Below are 12135 nucleotides of genomic sequence, written 5' to 3' on the forward strand. Positions count from 1 at the left end.
GGTTGTCAAGCATTGGAACAGGCTGCCCAGGGAAGTGGTTGAGTCACCATCCCTGGAGATATTTAAAAGATGAGTGGATGTGGTGCTTAGGGACGTGGTTTAGTGGTGGACTTGGCAGTGCAAGGTTAACGGTTGGACTCAATGATCTTAGAGGTCTTTTCCAACCTAAACGATTCTATGAATCTATGATTCTATGTTGATCTGTCACAGCCTTTCCTTTGGTACTGAGAAAACGTCTCAGTCTTTTAGTGTTTCACTTCCCACTTTGTAAAGTGGTGGGGGGAGTACATCCCTACTTCAGCAGTGTGACACAAGGACAGAGACATTAAAAGCTCTGAGGTGGACAGATACTCCATGAATACATGCTATAAACACGTACAAGATAAAAAGATAGAGCTATAACCTCTTAGAAAGTGAATGTCAGCAGTAATTGATATATGCCAGCTAGAAAAAATACTAAATAAACAACATGGAAATCCCTAGTGAAAGGTATAGGAGCAACTGTGGGAAATACAAGAAAATCTGATTACTCCAGATAAAGAGAAACATTTGGCACTGAACTACAGAGGTCATCTCAGAGCAGTGGAAACATTACCTTATCCTTGCTTGATTTTTAATTATCTCTAGCTGGCCAGAGCTATCGGGTGTTTGAGAGAATTTTAATGCTTTCAACCGCAGTTTAGGTAGCAGTAGCAAAACCCATGGATTTTCTCTCTAATCTCTTCCTCTGAGTATCTGTTAAAAACATGATCAGCTAAGTCGTTCATTCTCCATGCTTTTTATAGTATTTCAACTACAAAGTGCCAATTAGACATTATTTTAACAGAAAGGGTTGCTTGTTCTTAAAAAAACCCCAAAACCAACCACAAAAAAACTGTAGAATAAACCCCACTTGTCCTTATAGTGACAAACCAGAGGATGTATTCTAAAGAAAGAGAAAATTAAATGTAGAGGAATCTCATGTTTTGGCACCTTTCCAGGGATTCTGTTAGTGATCTCTCTGGTTTGAATGAAAAGAAAATATGTTATATGTTATTAGGAGTTCTACATGGAACTGTACTCCTCAGTGGAGACTCCCTGGAAAACCGTCTTCCTTTTCTGTGGAATGGATGAGGGAGAGACATTTTGAATGGTTACTTTTTAAATGTGAATACGATTCATTGAAAGAGGATAAAAGCATTAGGAAAGGATGAATGTAGCTGAATTCTACACCAGTTAAACCTGCTATGAAACTAATAATTAAGGTTTTAAATTAACAATATCAGACAGCTTCATGCACTGAAGAGGTTCTGCACAAAATTTCCTGGAAATCAATGCTGTACTTCATTATATGATGCAAATTATAATTTTTCATCTTCTATTGCTCAACATATATATCACTTTAAAAAATATTATTAGCTAAGTACCTTTAAAAGGATTTGTTATAATGGAAAACTTAAAAAAACAGTCTGAAAATTAATGAAAATCCACCTCAATCTAAAAGAAAACAAAGCTCCAAGCAGAACTGTTGTTGAAGTAAACTCTGTCCTGGAGTCTTGCCCAGGCTGTCTTTCACCATATTTTCTGAAAACATCCCAAATTAATTTTCAAGATTCAGTGGCTCTAAAAACCTAATAGGCTTCATGCTCAAATCAGTGAGAAGAGTTTATTGTGTTTTCAAAATGTTTACTATTTAAAAGGCCTCTTGGAGTCTGACAGCTTCTCACTCAATTACCTACAATGAAACTCCAGAGGGCTGGTACACCTTTTCTCTTTAGAACTCTGTTTTTGACAGCAGGGGACTTCTGAAAAAGTAATGTCCTATACAAAACTTAGAGGAATCAGAGACTTAGGATCTCTTAACTGGGATAATTTCCTTTTTATGTCTCGACTAGTTCTCCAATCAACTGGGGTTTATTTTTCCAGTGTGCTTCCCTAGAGCTGGCAGACTAACTGTCTAGGTACTCTTTAATCTTGAAAGAATATTTTACACTTTCTTAAGGAGAAGTTGGGTCAGGTTTTCTGAACACAAATTTCCTTTTCATAATTTCCTTTAGATTAATCCTTTTGTACCTTAGTGCCTCACACCTAAATAAGTTCCAGTGAAGAGAGAAGATGAAAGTAGTCAAACTTTACTCAGATAATTTCTATGAAAAAAAAAATTACTTTGTGTGGTCTTTTTTCTAAATAGTATGAAAATTTTAAAGTCAAGAGCCAAAAAAGGCAGAAAATGACAGACAAATTTACTGTAGGCTACCTTCTTTCATCTAGTTCCATACAGTCAAGACAGATGCACTCTGTATAATGTTATACTAGAAGTGATTCTCTGACATATTTGCCCAAGGCTCAGCTGAATCTCAAGGGCTGGAGAATTTGAAATCTGTTGAGATGTCTTGCAAGTTACCAAAATATTTCTAAAATGAGAAGTCAAAGTCAAAAGCGCAGTGTAATCAAAGCCTAGATTAGCTTTCTGGACTGATTATCAGGTAAAAAAGCAGACCATCTGTTTTAAACTGATATTTAATACTCCATCAATAAACTAACCAATAAGCATAAAGAAAGAATGACTTTTTGACCATTGGAATACTTAAGCTTTTCTTTGTTCAAGTTCTGTATGTGTGCAAGGCATTAAACTCAAAATTTGGATTAGTTGAACCCCTACACCTATGACACTGACCAGCTAGCTATTCACTAACTTCTACTGCCTTCACATTCCCACCCCTACCATAAAGTAGGCTAGGTTCAGTTTCAAAAGTAAACTGCTGAGCCTGTCCTTTTAAATATAAATGAAAGCACATTTAAATCCACAACATACTAAAATCTAATCTTTTAACACAACAGCAGCAAAAGCAGTCTATTAAACAGCACACCTCCCTGTGAAATGAAATCCCTTTCAGCAAATGTTGTTTAAAGTCCAAAGGGCAGTCTTCTACTTACATCCCTACTGATTTTTCACAGCATCTGCCAGAAGTGAGCAAAACTGTCCAATAAAATAGCAGTTAGCAAAGGTCATTCTTATGGAGATAACATCCAGTAATGAAAGGACAGACTATGAAAAGAATCCCAATCTCTACTCTTCTGTGACATCCAAATTGTTATCAGTAATTTTTTATAAGAATTTTTAAGAGAAAAAGTTGTAATAACAAGTTCTTGCTCCAGGTATTTCTGAACGTAGAGATATTTCAGAAAACACTGACAAGATCTGAAAGAGGATTACTGAAAAGGTGACCAGGACAAAGGATCTTTTTAGGAAGGTGAGCTTCGACAAACAGCAAGCATCCCTCAACCAAACTATTTAGTACAAATTCGGTAATGAAAAGAATGTTAATGATATTGGATACTTATCATGGAAAGTGCTAAGGAGAATGCATGTTGCTATTCATGGCACGAAAAGCATTTCGTGAAAGTGCCCCTATGCAGTAATTACTATATCATAAAATACCAGTGCTTCATTTAGCATCGATTTATCTGGCATAATGAAAATGAAACTATGAATGAAACTTGGGGTTAATTCAGGGTCGAGGTGGATTCTCCAGCACTGTAATAGTCTTAATTCATGTTATGATTTGGTGCTTTACCGGAGTGTCCCAAAAATGGTTCTGCAATGCTCATTTTGAAGGTTTACTAGTGCTCTTTTAAGTTTTCTGTTTTTATTCTGTACTTTTTTGTTTGTCCTCATACTCTTCGTCATGTACTTTGCTCTTCAAAGCTTTTTCTTACTTCTATACAATCCTATGCTGTATTATAATTTCAGTAATTTTCTTTAATTTATTTCATCAGACACAAACTCTTCACAGAAGTGCTTATTTTAGTTAACCATCTCTACTAAGCAGCCATGTGAGTGTGCTGTTTCTCCTTTACTTTGTCTCCTTTTTAATTTGGGAGTCTCTGGGGATCCTAAATTATGATCAAGATTTTATTCCCCGTTTTTCACCAAGATGAGGATTAGTAATAAAAGTTTGCTTCTTGATATCTCCTGAGGCACAGTGACCACTAATATTGTAGTCACTATTATTTAATGACTCAGTTATAATTATTTTTTAACAAACGCATCTGATTTACTTTCAACTGAAGGCAAACTTTCTATGTGACTGATTTTTAATCAACACCCCCAAGAATAGAATGAGTAAGTATTGAGGAACTATTTTGTTAAAATTTGGCCTGACTGAGCAGTTTTTCTATTTAGGTGCAGACAGAGCTTTCCATAATGAGCACTTTGTGAGATGCTATCATCTCCTTGATTCTGTATAGTTTGTATTTTCTGAATCTTTTTGATCTTTCTGATTGAAAATGTAATGGTAGTGTGCTTATATTACTGTGACTTGAAACTACTGGGTGAGTATCTCTACTTATTTCTTTCCCAAGTGTAACAACCTCTTTATACACATGCACTTCCCGAATAAAATAGCTATTCTGTCCTCCCTGTTTAAGACACACATTCACTATATAGTGCTTAATTTCTGGAATTCTACTATTTGAGGAAATTACTATTCTGTCAACATTCTCTTTTATTGCTTGTCATTGAGACACCTCTCTTTTTTGTTCTGTTTTAGCTTTTCCAGTGGGTATATATACATTTGGATTACCTCTGACTTTTTAGCCATTACTTAAGTTTTTACTGACACAGATTTTTCTACTAACATGGAAATACAACCTCTGTGGTCACACACTTCCTGGTTTTGATTTGGCCTGTAAGTACTAAAATACAAATCAACTTGCATCACGATATTTTCAACCTGACTGAAACCAATAAATCCTGGAAATTTTACACTGAGAACAGCATGGATAATGAAAAATGTTTCCTGCAAGTACCATTTCCAATTTTAAGTGGATTTACTTCAGTCTTGTTCAGCTTGCTTTTTGGTTCATATTCAGCAAAGATTTTAGTAAATATAGTGACAGAATATCCTAAAAAATAATCATTCTGTTGCTGGTATTAGTGATATTTGCAGAAAAGAAATTATGTTTTTTCAAACACACTTGTGCCAGAAATGCAAGTTTAAGAGGCTGGTCTTCTTCAAAAGATAGGTAGATATAACATCTATTTATTGTTATAGCTAACTATTTTGTTGCTTAATTTACAATTAAAATTACCAGAAATCTATGTTGAGTATTAGCAATACTGTATTCAGTAACTGAATACATTGAAAGGGCATAGATACAAACTACAGAATAAACATTCACATTCATTATTATCCATGGCAAACTACTGAATCAAGGAACAAACTGAGGAATATCATTATGTGTGCTTGAATGACATGTTAGCAAACAAAACATCTTGCCAATGGCACATTTTGAAACAGAATCAGTATCCTGATTCACAGTCTCCTGTGACAGCCAACAGACAAAGCTGCTACTAAAATGTTCAAGGTCTTCATTTATTTAATTGTACTTACAGTATTATTGGGCATTAGCTCAAAATTATTATGCCAAAGATTATTGCTTATGTCCTCAAATTATCATTTGCTCAGAAAAGTTGTGTAGAGCATAGAAGTCATTTGTGTGACTATGTGCCTCCTTCTATAAATAAATGTCTACATTTTAGTTGCAACACAGTAAATCATCACGCAAGTACAGTTAAGGTGAAGCACTGAATGATTTGTCTCAGAATGGAGACAAAAGTACTTCCTGAGAAACCCCTTTATAGAGAGCAGTCTCAGGTAGGAGTCTGACTTCATAGACTTCAAGAGCTTTGGGCCCTGCAGGCTGGCCAGAATGTACAATGACGATTCCATTTCATTTCATCCTCCTCTTTATTAAATGGGTTTATATATATTTTTTTTCCCAACAGCTATAAAGAAAGCAGAAGTAAAATATATTTTTTAATAATTCCTGTAGTGAGCTTGAGTACATGCTCTTTCTTATTTTAAATAAAATAACTATTTGGAAAATAAATCAGATTAGGTCAATAAGGTAAATTAATCTCAGAAGAACTCAGTTATTAGAACATGTTAAGCATAAGAATCCTTTTCTTTTACCATAAATAACTGTTTCATCAGGAAGAAGAACCGAAAACTGGTTCTCTTACAAGATTATCAAAACCGTTTCCTGAAATGTTTTCTCACCAGAAAATCTGGCAAAATCATTAACTATACAGAGCCTGTCTTTAAAATTCAAAAAAGTAGCTCAGAGAGCATGGCTCTAGAACTGCAGATTCCCTGCTGTTCTTGGCTTTACAGTTTTCTGTGTCATGGTTTATGTTGTTTGATAGTATCCTGGTATGTACATATGACATATGAACTGCTGCACACTTTCATGTACTACTTTAAACATTTAAAAAACATGGAAGATACTAAATTGCAATATACAACTGAAATACTCCAAAACAGACCTGGTAGACTCAGGGCTACTTGTCATATAAGGCATTACGTAGATCCCACTAGGGGTGTTGAAGCCATTGACAATGTCTAGTCTTTAAAAAGACATAGATTAACTCATTTATACTCTCTGGGGCCTAATGGTTTGGCAGACTGATGATGCTGCAAGAAGCTCAGACATAAGGTAACTGCCTCTTTCTCTTTCTTAATATATATCAGCAATTACGTGTTAAGTAATGTACCAGTAATATTCTATCCTTTTCTCCCAGACTTAATGTGACCAGGTATTATACTGTACAAGATTCTTTTTGCTCTTAAAGGTTGCAAATTTGCTTTGTTATCAAACTGAGATCCTTGTTCTCTTCTGCTAGTATATTGTGGTCTGTATGAGTCCCTATTACGTCCACTATTATTAGGGGGTGTTACGATTATGTTTAAGAGGAGGAAATACTAGAACAGAATAAATTAATCCGTGGGAAAATGTTAGTAACGTTGTCAACTGCATAATTTTGCTTCACACACAACCAAAGTCCACTTGAACTGTGCAATGAATAGGTCATTACAAGAAAACAATTTGTACAATTTCCTACTATCACAGGTTTGAAACAAGGTAATTCCTTCTGGATTAAAAGTTTTCTTTCTTATTGATATTGGATCTTCACTTTATGCTCAAGGCAAGAGAATTTATTCTTCAGTGCAAATACTTTTTAACTTTCTTATCACTCTTGCTTTGTCTATAAGACTGCTCTATAAAACCTACAGAATTGTACAAAAATTCTCTTTTTGTTGGAACTAATTCTAGCAGAAGTAAATATAACAGGTCTAGAAAGTACAAATAAGCAGTGGAAATTACAGTGGAATCTACCTCCCAGACACGATTGTCCTCAAATACTTATCTTTCATAATTCATTTCAAAGTTTTTCTCTATCTATGTCACTGTCAAGCTCCACTAGACATTCCTTTATGTTCTTCCCATGGCAGCGAAGAAATGAAGTACTTAATTTTACAGTGCTATCGCTGTAGCACTGGAGAACCAAAAGGCGGGCTTCACCAGTCACGTGGATTCCTCTGTTTGGAGAATGACATTCAGTACAAATGGGACTTTTTGTCCTTCTTATATAGTCTGAGAATGCTTTCTAGAAATGTTAAGAAAACAGTAGAATGAGATTGCCAAAGGTTTCCATAATGCAGGAACCAGAAAACATCAGTTCGTTCAGTGGCATTTCCTTACTCTCTTTCTTTCATAGAATCACAGAATGGTTTGATCAGAATGGACCTTTAAAAATCACCTAGTGCAACCCCCCTGCCATGGGCAGGGACATCTTTCACTAGACCAGGTTTCTCAAAGCCCCATCCAACCTGACCTTGAATACTTCCAAGGATGGGGCATCCACAACTTCTCTGGGCAACCTGTGCCAGTGTCTTGCCATCCCTATTGTAAAAATTTTCTTCCTTATGTTCAATCTAAACCTACCCTCTTTCAGTTTAAACCTATTGCCCCTTGTCCTGTCACTACAGGCCCTTGTAAAAAGTCTTTTTGCATCTTTCTTATAAGTCCCCTTTATATATTGAAAGGCCACCATAAGGTTTCCCCGGCGCCTTCTCTTCTCCAGGCTGAACAACCCCAACTCTCTCAGCCTTTCTTCAGAGGAGAGGTGTTCCATCCCCCTGATCATTTTCGTGGCTCTCGGGGTTCCAGCCCCCTGATCATTTTCGTGGCTCTCCTCTGGACCCGGTCTAGCAGGTCCATGTCTTTCTTCTACTGTGGGCCCCAGAGCTGGACACAGTACTCCAGGTGGGGTCTCAGGAGAGTGTAGTAGAGGAGGAGAATCACCTCCCTCGACCTGCTGGCCACGCTTCTTTTGATGCAGCCCAGAATACAATTGGCTTTTTGGGCTGTGAGCACACATTGCTGGCTCATGTCCAACTTTTTGTCCACCAGTACCCCCAAGTCCTTCTCGGCAGGGCTGCTCTCAATCAATTCATCCCCCAGTCTGTATTGGGAGTTGCCCTGACCCAGGCGCAGGACCTTGCACTTGGCCTTATTGAACTTCATGAGGTTCACATGGGCCCACTCCTCAAGGCTGTCAAGGTCCCTCTGGATGGCATCCAGTCTCTCAGGCATGTCAACTGCACCGCTCAGCTTGGTGTCATTGCAAACTTGCTGAGGGTGCACTCGATCCCACTATCTATGTCATTGATGAAGTTATTAAATACTATTGGTTCCAGTACGGACCCTTGAGGGACACCACTCATTACTGGTTTCCACTTGGACACTGAGCCACTGAGTATAATTTGGACGCGGCCATTCAGCCACTTTCTTATCCGTCTAACAGTCCATCTGTCAAACTCATATCTCTCAAATTTAGCAGCCAGAATACTGTGGGGGATCATATCAAAGGCCTTACAGAAGTCTAGATAGATTACATCCATAGCTCTTCCCTTGTCTACTGATGCAGTTACTCCATTGTAGAAAGTCACTAGATAAGTCAGGTGACTAATAATCCATGGTAGAGTGAGGAATATGTGCTGAGCATATCGGCACAGCGGGAATCCCTCTATAGAAGGCATGGGGAGAAACTGAGCCTCCAGGCAGAGCCCTACCCAGGTGAAAAACATTGCTTCTTTCCAGAACCCTTAATAATTTGCATTGGTATTACCTCTCAGGCATTTGCACTGATGGATCCTATGATAGCACTGCTAAAAAAACAAATTTACATCTCAGTCATTACGCTGGCTAACCTTTGTTCCTACTGAAATCCTTATTCTCTGTTTCAGCATAGTGCTGTTAAGCAGTCCTTTTATCATTATTGTTTTCACCAAAAAAAGGCTTACTTAATTGTTGTCTTTTGAAAAAACGTCTTTGAAAAGACACTCATTCCCACCCACAGAACAGATGTTTCACCTCCTGCATCAATTGCTCTTTTATTGGTTAATGGTTTAGGTTTACAAGCAAAAATGAAAGTGTTCTTGCCAAACCCATATTAAGATTAACCCCTCTGATGATAATAAACTTCAATTTCCTGTCCTTTTTGTCCACCACAACTCCTGCATCCCATGTCATCTGAACTATTTTCCAAGGCCTGAAACCACACAGTCACCTATTCCCCTCATCCACTTCTAAACTTCCCTGTGACTCTTGCGAGTTCAAGGACACACTTTCACTTGTGGTGTCCCGTCTGTCTAAAACTTATTTCCTCTTCTCCCTACGCCACTGAATAATTTCTTTAAATCTCACCTTTAAACCTCCCTGCTCTCTTTAACCTATGATTCACAACCTCTGGAAAACATTTTTGTGATATCCTTTATGAAGCATGCACAGTAAAAAGGAAATTTATTGTAGTCTTGTTGAAGCAAGCTACACTTGAGGTACTAACATGATTGTGGATTAAGGGTTCTATAGGGTCCACTCAAGATAGATTGACCCTTGCAGAATCTATTGAAGTCAGTATTTACATCCACTCACCCAAAAAATTCATAGCTACACCCTTGCAGGCTTATAGGCTGTTATCTTTCTTCTTGCCTTTGAACTCATAACTTTACTCCTGATGTCAGGTGACACCACTGAGCTTTGCCCAGCTTCAACAAGGTGCCTATTCTGGGCCCAGCAGAACTGAAGAAAAGGATGCAGTTCCCTTATCTCTCCCTCCAGTACCATTTCCCTCATCCTGACTTTAGATACTCTGCAAAGAGAGCAGCAGTAGAAATGAAAAAATCACAGCATTCCTCTATTGATCCAACTAAATGACGGATGAAAGTTTCATCATTGTTTCCTTATCTAAGCAGTCTGTGATAGACGGCAGATTCAGGTGTCTACTATAAAATCTGAGAAAGACAAACAATTTGATCTTAGATTGGTTCTATCCAGTTCAATGAGAGGATGCAGGGAGGCAAACTCACAAAGCCAGATGGGCTACACAGTGAGGGTGAGGGGGAGCTCTAATGCATCGTAGCAGGCAATTTTCTGTAGTCCTGTTGAAAAGGCCATTTAAATCTAGCTTTCTTGTTTAGCTCCGGTAGCATTTTATGTTCATGCTCGTTTTATGCCTTGGAATAGTCTTGGGATGGAACTTTTTACTCTTTTTATTTAACTGACACTTGCTTGAATATTGTTTTTTTATTTTCAAGTCTTTTGTGCTGGTCAAAGCACTAGAAATGGGAGAAGAAAACTCCAGTTCACATTCATGTGACTCCCGGAGTTGTGACTAAATATTGAAGGCTTGCAATATATTTTTCAATGTTGATAATATATGTTTTGGAATATATTAAATTGTGTGCATGCATAAAGACATTATACATGTGGACACACATATTCTGCATATAGGAAATCACAGAGATAGAAACAGAGACACAAATGTTAATGTATTAATGGTAGCATCACACTACTGCAATATGGATGGTGGCACAGGGGTACAAGCAAAACCTTTCTATCTCCTGAGTGATTACTGGTATATAAGGGAACAGTACAAGAGGAAACAGACTTTGCAGAAGTGGGTACAGATTCAGTGGAGTTTTTTCATTTGACGTGAAAATATGGTTGTGTACAGGCAAATCTTTTTGACTGCTGTCTCTGAAAAGTATATAAGCTTTAACTGAATTAGCAGTCAGTTTTGATAGAAATATTGTTATGCAAAAGTATTTCTAACAAAAGGTGTTCTGAATGATGGCTTTCAGATTTGTTATTCTGTCTTTATAGATGTACAAATGGGGAAAAAAACAAACCCAGAGTATGAAATTAGGATTTCATTAATACTGTATTGTACCAAAGATTACAGCAATACCGAGTCTGTGTATGAGGGGTAGCTGAATAAGGAAAAGAAATGGATTAAAAATATAAAGGTCCAAATCCTTACTTTTATTCTGGAGCCCTTGGTCCGTAACCATCAAACCTGCATTTCTTACCATATTCTCATACTTCATTTTCAACTTGGACTATAATTTCTAGGAGTGATATACATAACAGATAGGCACTGCAGCAATGATGATTAATAACAATAATGAGTAACTATAATAAATCATGGATCTCTTGGGGGGGGTCCAGTGTACCTAGGAAAGTTATGGCTAGCATTTATTCTAGCTCTAAATCCCTGTAATTCTGAGGATGCTGCAATTATTTAAACTGACTTCACTTTTTGAGAGTTCATATTGTCACGTAGTTTGTGAGCATACTGACTTTCAACTTTTGTAGGTTGTTACCACTTAATTATTGCAGGTGTCTCAAAAGCATAGTAAGTAAATGTAAAATATTACAGAAGAAAGTTAAACCAAGATAAGATTTCTATTTGATTGATAAGCAATAGAGTTTGGAACACTTTTTTTACAAAATTTTTTTTTTTACATGCACATCAAAATAAGTAAATAAAATTAAATACTCACTCCTGTTATGTAACGAGGTCTATACTGGATGGTTCCAAATAAGCCAAGTATGACTATAATAATGTGTATAAAATTTGCCAGGATGGGCGCCCACTGATAACCAAGGAAGTCAAATATCTGCCTCTCGAGCACAGAAACCTATGATTAAAAAGCAAAGGCATAAATAGATTAGAACAGACCAGAGAACATCTATCAGGGCATTTCCCCTTCCCATACCCAAGCTAATTGCCCTGACTTAAAAAAATACTTCTGTCAGCAGTAAAATGAATGAGTTTGCAATGTTTCACCTTGTTTTAATGAAAGCTGCATTCCTCACTGACAGTTTACTGAGTTATATTCAGTTAGCTAAAATATTCATATGGGCAATTCTATCGAGATACTAAACCGTTCACTATGATGGTATGTTTGCAGGAGGAGAAACACAAATCATTTTGTTATATACACCAGCAAATGCTATAACGTT

General features: G+C 37.1%; 1 protein-coding gene across 1 annotated transcript in view; it reads right to left on the reverse strand.

Annotated features, from left to right (window-relative positions):
• The window catches only part of NKAIN2 (Na+/K+ transporting ATPase interacting 2), a 309716-nt gene extending 297912 nt beyond the window's left edge, over positions 1-11804 (reverse strand). Inside the window, exon 1 of the mRNA XM_009325643.1 lies at positions 11673-11804. The gene's annotated coding sequence lies outside the window, so the exon portion shown is untranslated. The remainder of the gene's footprint in view (positions 1-11672) is intronic.
• Between the last annotated feature and the right edge of the window lie 331 nt (positions 11805-12135).

This window comes from Pygoscelis adeliae, unplaced genomic scaffold, assembly GCF_000699105.1.
Source record: "Pygoscelis adeliae isolate BGI_AS28 unplaced genomic scaffold, ASM69910v1 Scaffold54, whole genome shotgun sequence".
Taxonomy (NCBI): domain Eukaryota; kingdom Metazoa; phylum Chordata; class Aves; order Sphenisciformes; family Spheniscidae; genus Pygoscelis; species Pygoscelis adeliae.